This window comes from Octodon degus, unplaced genomic scaffold, assembly GCF_000260255.1.
Source record: "Octodon degus isolate 3935 unplaced genomic scaffold, OctDeg1.0 scaffold00258, whole genome shotgun sequence".
In the NCBI taxonomy this organism is placed as follows: domain Eukaryota; kingdom Metazoa; phylum Chordata; class Mammalia; order Rodentia; family Octodontidae; genus Octodon; species Octodon degus.
The window spans coordinates 404991-413970 of record NW_004524834.1 but is presented as its reverse complement, the minus strand read 5'-3'; positions in this window follow the sequence as shown (position 1 = coordinate 413970).

Here is an 8980-nt window from a genome sequence, read left to right as displayed (position 1 = left end):
GATGGGATCTAGTGCAAGGTAATTGGGTAATTGGACATGCTGCTCTTGGAAGATTGCAGTTACCTTCCAAAAGGAAATTCAGTTAGTTCTCAAGAGCACCCTGTGCTCTCTGGTCTCTATCTTCTCTCACATGATGTCATCTATCAAGATGTGATGTGGATAAAGGGATCCTCACAAGAAAGATCAGCTGAACCACTCAATCTTAGACTGTCAGTCTCCAAAACTGTGAGCCAATGGAACGTCTTTTCTTTATGAAGAACCCAGCTACAGATGTTTTGTTTTGGCAAAGGGAAATGAACTAATATAGACTGCATCATAATAAGCATATTTATTTTTACTGTACACACTAATCTCTGGTCACTGTATCGAGCATTTTATGTTACCACATCTCATCTCATCTTTACATCCTCACATTAAAACATCTTATACATGGGACAGTGTAGGTTACAGAGGAAAGATAATTTGGCACAAGTCACATGGCTCATTATTAGAGGGGGCTAAAATTAAAACTAAGGTCTATCTGATAAGGAATGAGCTATACTTCCTTAGCAAAATCCTCATTGCTTCTTTCCTGGGCTCTGGCACAAATCTATTTACTTTCCCCCATTCAAAACTGCCCTCCGCTACTCCAGTTTTCACACTCCTACCATAAAGATCTCTTTCTAAATGTCTGGTCTTGCCAGTCATCTTCACATCACCTTCAAGATAACTTTCAAAGTGCAGTCTATGGCATCTCAGACACCTTGTGCTCTGAACTGTTGCCTCCTTCATCAGTGCACCTGATGTGTCCTCTCTTGTCCCTCTCTTCCACACATGGATCTTCAGCCAGAAAGGCCTACTTGTGTTTGACCTCTCTATCTTGGTCTTTCTATATACAATGATATTCTATTTCCTCTCCTCTGTACACACCCTTTTTCTCTTCTCTGACCCATTCTTCAAAACCAGTCACGATCACTCCAATAGAGAAGACTCCTAGGCATGTCTTCCCCAGAGCCTGCTCTTGTGTACCAGTCAGGCAGATCAACATGTCCTTCCTGTTTGCTTCCTCAGAGCTGTGAAGGCAGTTTTTGCTCCACTTAAATTCTCTCATCAGTCCATGAAGTCAAGGACTGTTTGATCCTCTCATTTCTATACCCCCAGCATCAGGTACATTGGCTGATATACAATAGAGATTTAATAAAAAGTGCCTAATTCACAAAGCCAAGCACAAAAGATCATGGTTACACATCATAGGCAAGAGATTCTGTACAAATCATCATATCTCCACACAGGAGATGCATGTTAATTAGGCCTCTGAATCAATGGTCAATTGATAGGTCAGGATTCAGTTTCCCAGACACCTTGTCCCAAACAATCTCTCTCTTTGCTTTCCAGGCACCCTGACCCCAAACTCACTCCCACTTGGCCCCACACTGAGTCAAACCCAAAACTACAGAACAGCTCCACCTGATTTTCACCTGGACAAGCAATCACAAAATCTCTCCTTTCTTAACATCGAAGGTCCCCCATAGACTAGGTAGACCTGCCAATATTAGTCCTGCCCCTTATCTGTTCCAGCCCATGAGCACCCTCTCTAAAGGATCCTATAAAGTCTCTTGTCCAGCTTTTATTCACTGCTTTCTTGGTCAACTAGACAGTCAGCCTGCTTGATGCCCCCAATAAATATTCTACTCACATAAGAATGCCTGGTCTGGTCAATTATGTGGGTTCATATTTAACCCCACTCATGGGCAATAGAGTCAGCATTTCATCCAGCTCAGCTACTCACATGGCTCTAGAGTGTGTAGAGGATGTAGAAACAGCATCAGTCCTGGCCAGGCATAATTACTTATCTGCTGAAGGACAAGTGCTCCCCCTCTTTCACTCAAATGCAGCAACATCTCTTTAGACACAAATCAAGATAGTTTGGGAAATTTATGGGCACTGTGTATCTACAGTTTGAATGTAAGCTTGTTTTTTTGAGTACCTAAATCCAGTGACCTAAGTAATCTAGATAAGTGTCAGATCTTGCAAGCATAGCAAACACTAAAGTTGATGGAAAAAAATTGTTTTCTGTGCCAAATTTCTTTTGTTTTTTCTGTATTTTTCAGGAAGAGTCTCTTTAGGGTCTTACTACTAAATTGGACTTGTAGTGATCCACCTGTTTATAGCCTCCAAACAGTGGGGATTACTGGCATGTGCCACCATGTCCAGTCTCAATTGCTGTCTAATCCTGCCTGGGGACCAGGCTGGCATGGCAGGCCCACGGATAGGACCCCTGGCTCCTGCACCTGCTTGCAGGCACTTTAATCTGTTGAGCTATTTGACCAGTGCTTCTATGCCAAATTTGGATACTCTTGTCTCTCATTGTATTGAGTCCTTATTCTGACAAGTTTTCTGCTGTTACATTTAAAGGAAGTAGCTAAGGAAGGTTGAGGACTTGCTTCTAGAGAGTGTTACTAGATCATCAGCAGAAGGGCTGGGTTATTGCAAGGAGACAGGGGAGGAGAATCTCATTCTCATTCAGTAACTGGCTCTCAGCCATCACTTAACCTCATTGTGATTCATTCTGCTTATCAGCCAAAAGCTTTTAATCACAACCCTCACTGGAGATCTAAGAATGGACTAATGAAGATGCTTAAGTGCCTCCAGGAATGCTAAGGGCTCAGTCAGCCACGGCCTGTGTTAAGGAAATTCAGTGTAACCACTCACTGTGTCCCTGACATTCCTCATGGTACAAGTGGTGGCACATTTCTAAAGTATGTTTCATACAAAAACCAGTAAAAAAATAAAATAAAATAAAATAAAATAAAACAACAACAACCCCTCCCTCACATTCTACTTAAATATGTGGGCCAGGGAGATATCTTGGTGGTCTAAATGTCTGCCTGGCAAATGCAAGGACCTGGGTTTGATCCACCGAAACTAGGAATGGTGGCACACAGCTAGTGTGGCCTCACTCCTCCCCAGTGCTGGGGAGGCTGAGACAAGAGGATCACTATGAGTTCAAGCTGCATAAGTGAGACCTTGTATAAATAAATAGATAAATAAATAAATAAATAAATAAATAAATAAATTTAAACATACATAAATATGTAGGGTGGTTTTTTTTTTTTTTTTTTTTGCAGAACCAGATATTGAACTCAAGCCCTTGCCCTTGCCAGTCAAGAGTTTATCCTACTGAGCAATCTCCCCAGCACCAATATGTAGATATTTTAAGGTACATATATGAGACGCTCTTTATAAACACTTCAATTAATGCCTCAGTTTTGGTCTTCATTTCCTAAGACACACAGTTTGAGTTGAGGATTTTTGTGAAAATTGTTTGCTCAGAAAGTGAGAGAAGCAAACGGCACAGGACAAGGGAAGAGAGCTCCAGGGGTTATGGCCTCATTTTCATAAAGGTGCTCACCTGGATCTCTGGAGCTCAAACTGGTCCTCTCTTGAGGCTGAGGACTAGCCTTTTGAACTCTATCAAAATAAAATAACTACTCTGATTTAAAGAGAAATTGTTAGAGGCCAGGGAGATGGCTCAGTAGAATAAGTGCTTACCTTGCAAGCGCAAGGGCCTGAGTTCAATTACCAGTTCCACACAAGAGAGAGAGAGAGAGAGAGAGAGAGAGAGAGAGAGAGAGAGAGAGAGAGAGAGAAATTGTTTAATTTGAGCTGAATACAACAGGCCTAGGCCCCAGTAACATGGATTCAAGTTACCCTGAATGAGATATTCTGCAATGGAAGCGGTTACATTTGCTTTATAGCAACACAAAGAATGTCATAAATCAACACATTCAATAAATATGCTGCTTGGCACTAGGCATGGTGACACATGCTTATAATCCCAGCACTCACACTTGGGAGGCTGGGAAAGGAGGAGAAGGCCAGCCTGGCTACAAAATCAGTTCAAGACCAGCCTAAACTACTTAGTGAAATCCTGCCTCAAAAAATAAAACAAAACAGGGTCAGCCAGATAGCTCAGCAGATTAAAGCTCCACTTAGGCAGATGCAGGGTCCAGGGGTTTAATCCCCATGTGTGCTGTACTGGCCCTGCCCTCCTGGGCCCACTGAGACAGACTGAAACTGGGCATGGTGGCATCTGTAATCCCAGTGCTTGGGAGGCTGAAAGCAGGAGGATCATTACTAGTCAAATCTGTGTAATGAGACCCTGTATACCAAGTAGTAAATACATAAAACAAAACAAAAGATTGCTGGGGGAATTTGGTAAGCAAACTTCCGCATAACAGAGAAATCTTTATGGTTAGTTTCAGAAATTGTCTTATACCATTCCTAGACTTCAAGTTTATGGATGCTGTAATTTAGGTAATTTTTAGAATAACTTTAAAGAGGTTTACCTAACCATCATACGGATATTCGGTCAAGTAAAAAGTAAAGTAAATGACTATTAAAATGATTCAAGTAGTCCAAAGTAATTTTGATTCTCAACTTACAACAATCCATGTCTCTGCAATTAAGATGTTCTTTCTAGTCAGTCAAGGACAAAAAGTTATAGGTGCAGCTGCCTAGAGAACTTGAGTTCATAACTCCACATCAGTCATTGGCCTCTAGGTTGACTAGCAGGGTAGAAGAGCATTGCATTGCATACCTTCCCTGGCAAAGATCTCTCTGTCCAGCTAATAGAATTCTCCAAAGAAAGAAGCCACCATGTCATTGTCAGCTAGCATTCATAGTAGTTATGAAGAAGTTCAAAGGTTCTATGGGTGCATGTAGGTAATACAACAACAGCATCCACTCTACCAATGGCTCTCAAATTACAACTACCTAGAAGTGTTGTTAAAACACAGAATGTGAGAGATTCTGGATTTGGAATGGGGGTGGGTCTTATACTTTTCATTTCCTGAAACTTCTTAGGTTATGCTAATACTGTTAGCCAAAGAGCATCTTTTATGAACACTGTGCCATGGAGACTATGTAGTGTTGGGAAAATACAGACCTTCTAGTCTGCATTGATTAGGTCAAGTTTTACCCAAAAGTATTTCAGCTATATAATGTAATCTTTATTCATTGCCCCCAGAATGTTTGATTCTGGGTTTGTTACAAATACAAAGACCAGGGATAAAACATCTGAGTAGGAAGTAAAATGGTGAGTAGGAATTTTAGAGTTTGAAAGGTAAGATCCCTGTCTCTTCTACCAAAGCATCAATTCCACAGTCTTACCTCTGCTCTCCTCTCTCTGTTTTACCTCCCCTATCACTGCATACAGGTGGAGATATGGGGGGAGCCAAAAAGGGGCATGGAGAGTCTAGTAACAAGCAGCCTCAATGTCACACAGATGGTCATGTCCTTTCTGGCACACAGAGCACAGCTCGAATTTGGGCACCCTGTCAGAGACTCAGTCCAGGCAGCAAAGACTAAGAGGGGGACTAGATTCAGTAGTGTTCACTGGAATACTTGGTAGACAGCTTATGATGCAAGATGTTTAAAAAGATGGAATAACTGAAGAGGTGATAGTTCCCTACTACTGGAAAATTTCAAGCAAATGTTAGATAATCAGCTGTTGGATGAGGGGCAGGTAGGAGTCCAGATTGACAGTTGGACCAGGTGGCTTCTAAGTATCCCCCAAACATATTAGTTTATCAGTATGGTAGGGTCATTGTGACTGAGCTAAGGAGTGATTAATTAGCTGGTGAAACATGATTTGCAGCTGTGAATGTGAGGGTGTCTCTGGAATAGGTAATGAATCAGTAGACTGAATCAAAAAGATATACCATCACTGACAAGAGCTGGCCTCATTCAATTCCTTCTGAGCTCAAATAGACTGCAGTGATGATAGAAGGGCAAATTGTGTCTCTTCATTAGCTGGCCTTCGGCCTTGGGTTTCTCAGTTTCTATGTCACTTGAGCCAATTTCCATAGTAAATTTCCTCTTAAATATCAATATATTTTTATAATCAGCTACATAATATAATCTTCAATCACTGTCTCCAGAATGTTTGATTCTATGTTTATTACAAACCCAAAGACCAGGGATAAAACACCTTAGTAAAAAGGAAATAAAATGGTAAGTGGGAACTTAGAATTAAAAGGCAGGACCTTAGTCAGGAATATACATGTATCCATAGCCTACTGGCTTTGTTTCTCTAGAAACTGACTAATACAGTGACTCTGAGCAAATCCTTTCATCCATTCTATAGATGTTCTGATGAACCAATCCTGCTTTACTTGGATTTCTTGAATGGTCAAAAGTTTAGCACTCTAGCTCTTCCTCTACTCGGCTTGGAAGAGCCCTCAGATTCAGTTCAGTTTTCTGAAAAGAGTGAGAATAACACCTGTTTTCTTGGTTGTATGCTTACCTGTTCTAGGAGACTAAGTTGGTTATTTTCTTCTTCTATGGTATAAAGTCCATCTCTTTCCCTGTGAAACTGGCTTTGATAAGGTATTTTCCAAGTCACTTTTAAGACATTGTGCTCACAACAGTCCACTTGCAGAGGGAAAAGAGACTGAGTGTTTGTCAGAAGCAGGTAGCTCCCTGTTCCTCTCTTAGCTCTTCTTCCTTGCTGCTCTTTAACACTTATTAGAGATATTTATTCAGCATAAGTCTCTGAACTTATGTTTACTGTAAATCACTTAAGAATTGAGTCATCAGGGTTGTCACCTCCCTCATAAACTCATTTCAGACTCATGTTCTGGAATGCAAAGGTGCAGTGATTAATTTCTACTCTTCAGCTTCACTAATCAGAGAAGCCCATTGCTGTTGCCACTCACTGAGTGACACAGCAGAAATTTCTAGGCTGAGAGACTGAGAATCAGATGTGGCATTAAAAAGTCAGTAGATCTTATTTACTAAGCTGTAGAGATGGGGGTGGGGAAGCAAAGCCAGATTGTTTACATTTGCTTTTCCTCCTGAAGCTCCGGGCACAGACAGTCATCATTTGCTGGACCAAGTCAACCATGTGAGAACTGCAAGGCCACATATCTGCAGCCAGACAAGGAGGGATGAGCAGTCCTAGGTCTTACACAGAAAAGCAATTTAAAAGGGGTGTCCAGGCCCCAAGAAATGTAACTAGATCCTGAAAATCATGATTTTCTCACCTCCTTCTACATGTGATTAGCATGTTGGGTGTAGGGGGCGGGGGAGGGCTGGTCACAAACACTGCCCTCTGAGAAGCAGGGGGATCGTCTGTCCATTAATGTGTTTCTTTTGTTCGCTGAATGGGCAAGCATGTGTAAGGAGAGCTGAGCTGCTGGGAAAGGCAGCAATTATTCTCCTCTGCCCTTTCCTCGCTTAGTGCTCTGCCATTCTTCAAAGTAAATGTGAAATGAATATTTAAAGAATATAGACTTAGGGGACTTAAATCTTATTTGTAAGGTTTTGCTTCTTTTATTTAAATAGATAGACAACAAATATGACAAAACATTAGCATTTGTCAATTCCAGTTGGTGGGTTCACAAGTGCTAGTTATATTATCCTTATTTTTCAACTACAACAAAACAGGACTACTTTGTAGAATCATTCCAATTGTTAGCTTCCCCATAGCTTCCATGAGTCTTTAGTTCAAAATGCAGCATTATCAACACCTTCATTTTCCAACCCATTCTGTACTTTTAAGCCTAAATTGAGCACTTTTTTGGGTAGAATAAAATCAAAAATATTTGAGTGGTTGTAATTGCATGTGGTGGCATTTGTGTACCCAAGTCAGAAAGAGAAGCATAAGATGTTTTAGAATGGGTAGGGGGTAGCTGTAGAAACTCAGCTCTCCTTCAGAGACTACCTCTAAACCAGATATATCATTTCTATCCACCCATTCATTGTGCAGGGGATACAGAGCACAGGGAAGAAGAGCCCTTAAAGGCCAGCCAGATAGCTCAGTGGACTAAAGTGCCTGCTTAGGCAGAGCACAGTGGTTGGATTTGATCCCAGGTGTGCTGGGCCAGCCCTGCCCCCAGGGTGTGCTAAGACAGAGAATGAGACTGAGTATGGTGGTGCACACCTAATCCCATCACTTGGGAGTGTGAAGACAGGAGAATCACTATGAGTCCAATCTGTGTAGTGAGATGCTGTAGACCCTGATTTAGACCTCTGATTAGTATTAGGGGTCCTTCTCTGATTAGTATTTAGACCCTGACCTAAATAATTAAAAAAAAAAAACAAAAAACAACTTAGCCTTGAGGTAGCAGTGTTCACACCCCATTGGACCTGGAACTAGGCCAGGATTCGAGCTCGGACAACACAAGATGAACCTTATTCTGGGGAAGTAGACCTAGGTACCACTTTACAAACATAAGATGTATGATGTGCATGCCCAGTCCAGCCATGTCCCCTGCATACAGCTTCTTTTTCACTTTAAGGGGAATTATCCTTTCTAGCACCAAATATCTAGGGAAGAGACAGAAAGGGACAATTCAGATCATGATCATACAGTAAATCAGAGAGGAGATTAATTCTTAATCTATTAGGTTATAAAAGGTTGTGGACTGACTTGAGCATATTTTATGACACAGAAGTTAAAGCAGTGGTTTTCAAAATAGGGCTACTGAGTCCCTGGATGTTCTCTGGAGACTTCTAGAAAGTCCATGAGGGTAAAACACTACTCATAATTACAATAGTTTGAGTATGATTTGTTCTTCGAGATTCCTGTGTTGGGAACTATAAAGGGAGAGAGGGAAGATAGGCTTGCCACTGCTTGCTGTTTCCTTCCCACCATGCCATTCACTGTTTCCCCTCTGCGATACCCCTTTGCTATGTCACCTCTGGCTATGGACTGAAACCTCTACAAACTGTGAGCCAAAATAGATCTTTCTTCCTTTAACTTGTGGGTATGGGTTATGTTGTCTCAGCAATTAGAAAAGTAACTAAGATATGTATCACTAAGAATGACCTTGAGCCAGGTGTGGTGACACATACCCATAATCCCAGTACTCATGAGGTTGAGGAAGGGGCATCACTTGAAGTTCAAGGCCAGCCTGAACTGCAAGAAAGTCTGTATCAGCGAGAGAGAGAAAGAGAGAGAGAGAGAGAGAGAGAGAGAGAGAGAGAGAGAGAGAGA